Source organism: Cebus imitator, unplaced genomic scaffold, assembly GCF_001604975.1.
Source record: "Cebus imitator isolate Cc_AM_T3 unplaced genomic scaffold, Cebus_imitator-1.0 Scaffold73, whole genome shotgun sequence".
Classification (NCBI taxonomy): Eukaryota; Metazoa; Chordata; class Mammalia; order Primates; family Cebidae; genus Cebus; species Cebus imitator.
Window position 1 is genome coordinate 5200240 of NW_016107388.1, and position 3803 is coordinate 5204042.

Sequence of the window (3803 nt, forward strand, 5' to 3'; positions counted from 1 at the left end):
GCATTTTAGGAGGCTGAGGCAGGTGGATCACCTGAAGTCAGGAGTTTGAGACCAGCCTGGGCAACATGGTGAAACCCCATCTCTAATAAAAATACAAAATTAGCTGGACGTGGTTGTGTGCACCTGTAATCCCAGCTACTTGAGAGGCTGAGGCATGAGAATCACTTGAACCTGGGAGACAGAGGTTGCAGTAAGCCGAGATCACACCACTGCACTCCAGCCTGAGCTATAAAGTAAGACTCTGTCTCAAAAAAAAAAAAATAATAATAACAATACAACAATAAAATAACACAAATTTTAAAATATAGTATTAACAATGATTCACATAGCTTTTACAGGGTATTAGGTATTATAAGTAACCTAGAGATGATTTAAGTATGTGGGAGGATGGGCATAGATCATATACAAATAGTACACCATATTTTTGCCTTGTATCTACTGATTGCTTTCTCAAAACTACACCATTTTATATAAGGGACTTGAGCATCCTCAGATTTGGGTATCCAAGAGGGGTCCTGGAACCAATCCCCTATGGACCCTGAGGGATATTGGTGTACAGGTATCTGTTTCAGTCCCTGCTGTCAATTCTTTTGAGTATATACTGAGGAGCGGAATTGCTGGATTACATAGTAATTTTATGTTTTGAATTTTTGAGGAACTGCCAAACTGTTTTCCACAGCAACTGAACCATCTTACATTCCCACCAGCAATGCATGAGGGCTCCAATTTTTCCACATCATCACAAAGGCTTGTTATTTTCATGAAAAATAAATAGCCTTTTAATTGGTATGAAGTGGTATCTCACTGTGGTTTTGATTTGTATTTTCCAAATGACTACGACATGTATTTATTGGCCATTTGTTTTTCTTCTAGAGAAAGATTCATTTTCTTGGAAGAAAATAACTTTATTCTAATTAATTCACAAAGAATAAAATCATAATAGCTAATTTAAGGAGGCCACACATACATTTGTCCAGCCCCCACATTTTACACCCTCTTCATGAAATTCTACATAGCAAGAACACCCTCTTCCATTTCAATCCTGAAGCAAGGAAGCTATGAATGACACATGAGAGTTTTAACTGATGGTTACACTTTATACGTTCACTATCGATTATATTCTAGTACTGAATTAACTTGGTTACCAGAACTTATTTTCCATTTCTCCAATTTGAACTTCTTGATTAGGCCAATCTGTCTGCAAGTCTGCACTGTCTGAGCACCTCGCTGAAACCCTCACAGAGCTTGATGTCACCCTGGTTGTGGGCACACTCCAAAAACTGATCTCATGGAAACAAGGCTGCTGCTGCTGCTGCTGTGCCAGCCGGATTCCTGAAGCTTCTGGTAAGTGACATCAGGTTTTGCAGGCTCACCGTTACTTCCTCCACTGAAGCCCCAGTAAGGCATGACCCAGTGTGTCCTGCACAGAGGAGCTACAGGCATGCCAGCTGCAGTGGTCGCCATCTGGGCCATCAGGCCTGGCTGCCGGGATGCAGCAGCAGGACAGCCAACTGCAGATTGGGGTGCCACTGCTGACGGCTGAGCGGCTGGTGCTGGCCTGGGTGCAGCTCTCATCTGAGGTGCCCGGCTGATGGGAGGGGCCCTGCAGGAGGTGCCACTTCAGCTTCCACGTGGCATCCTAGCTGCAGGGCAGCTCGGCATTGTGTCATACTCATTTTTGAATTGAATTGTTTTTGTCATTGAGTTTTAGGAGTTCTTTATTCTGGATACGAATCCCTTCTCAGATATGTCACTTGCAAATATTTTCTGTCCTTCTGTGGGTTGTCTTTTAACTCTGTTGATTGTGTCCTTTGATGCAAAAAGTTTTACATTTTCATTAAAAGATTCTTTCATTTTTACTTTTGTTGACTGTGTTGTTGGTGTCATATCCAAGAAATCATTGTCAAATCCAAGCTCATGAAGATTTTCCCCTGTTTTTTCGAAGAGTGTATAGTTTTAGCTTTTAACTTTAGATTTTTTATTCACTTGGAGTTTAAAAAAGTATGATGTAAGGATCCAACATTACTTGTTTGCATGTGAATCTTCAGTTGTTCTAGCACCATTTGTTAAGAGGAATGGCTTTTCCCCATTAAGTGGTCTTGACACCCTTGCTGAAGATGATTTGACCACCTATTTCTGGGATTATTTCTGGGCTTTCTATTCTTTCCCATTGGTTTATATATCTGTCCTTATGCCAGTATCACTTTTTTTTTTTTTTAATACTGTAGCTTTGTAGTAAGTTTTGAAATTAGGAAATGTGGATCTTCCAATTTTGTTCTTTTTCAATAATGTTTTGGCTATTTAGGATCTCCTGAGATTTCAAATAACTCAGAATAGATTTTTCTATTTCTGCAAAACATGCCATTGGTATTTTGACACGAGTTTCATTGAATCTGTAGATTGCTTTGGGTGGTTTTGTTGTCTTCACAATATTAAGATAAAATGAAAATGTTTATCCATTAATTTCTCTTCTTTCGTTTCTTTTAGTCGTGTTTTGTGGTTTTCAATGTACAGTCTTTTCCCTCCTTAGTTAAATATATTCCTGAGTACAGTTTATCCTTAAGCAACATGAATTTGTGTTGCAAGGTTCATTTATACACAGTTTTTGCAATACAAATTACACCAAGTGTGCCTGCCTCTCCTGCCTCCCCTTCCACCTCCTCTACCTCTTCTACTCCTGCTACCCCTGAGACGGCAAGACCAACCCTTTCTCTTCCACCTCCTCTTCTGCCTACTCAATGTGAGGACGACAAGGATGAAGACATTTATGCTAATCTATTTCCACTTAATGAATTGCAAATATATTTTTTCTTCCTTATGATTTTATTGTTTTTTTCTTTCTTTTTGTAATTATCCGGACATTATTCAGATTCCTTCTGATTTTTAAAATACCACTTTATTTTCTCTATCTTATTTTATTCTAAGAATATAGTATGTAATACATATAACATAAAATATGTATTAATTGACAGATTGTTATTTGCAAGTTTTTTGGTCAATAGCAGCCAATTAGTACTTAAGTTTTTGGGGAGTCAAATGTTGAATGTGGATTTTTGACTTGAGGAGGTCAACCGTATTTTATTATTTCTGAAGTAATGTAAATTGAATATTTTCCTTAATTTTCTTTTCAGGTTATTCATTGCCAGTGAGTAGAAATGCAACTGATTTTTGTGTGTTGGTTTGATATCTTGCAACATTGCTGAATTCATTAGCTCTAAAGCTGTGTGTGTGTGTGTGTGTGTGTGTGTGTGTGTGTGTGTGTATGCAATCTTTAGGGTTTTCTACATAAAAGATCTTGCCCTCTGTGAACAGTGATAACATACTTTTTCCTTTCCAATTTAGATGACTTTTATTTTTTTTCTTGCCTGAATGCTCTGGCTAGAATTTCTAATCCCATGTTGAAATGAAATAGTGAAAGCAGGCAGCCTTGTCTTGTTAATGATTGCAGAGGAAAAGGTTTCATACTGTCTTTTCATCATTGAATGATATTGGCACGCTTGTCAAAACTCAGTTGACCATGTATGCAAAGGTGTTTGGAGTATGATGTTAGCTCTGGGTTTCTCATATATGACTTTTATCATTTTGAGGAAGTTTCCTTCTATTACTAATATATTGAGTGTTTTTATCATGAAGGTTGTTGAATTTTTGTAAGGTGTTTTTCTGCATCAATTGAGTTGATCATGTGCTTTCTCTCCCCTGAATTCTATTAATGTAGGATATTACATTGGTTGATTTTTTTTGTTGAATCATTCTTTTTTCATTGTTCTTATTTCATTTTTTGCTTTTATTACTATTTTAAATTA

The 3803-nt window shown here is 37.4% G+C and overlaps 1 pseudogene; it reads right to left on the reverse strand.

Moving 5' to 3' along the window:
* Positions 1-1184: 1184 nt before the first annotated feature.
* Positions 1185-1638, reverse strand: LOC108306670 (annotated as a pseudogene).
* Between the last annotated feature and the right edge of the window lie 2165 nt (positions 1639-3803).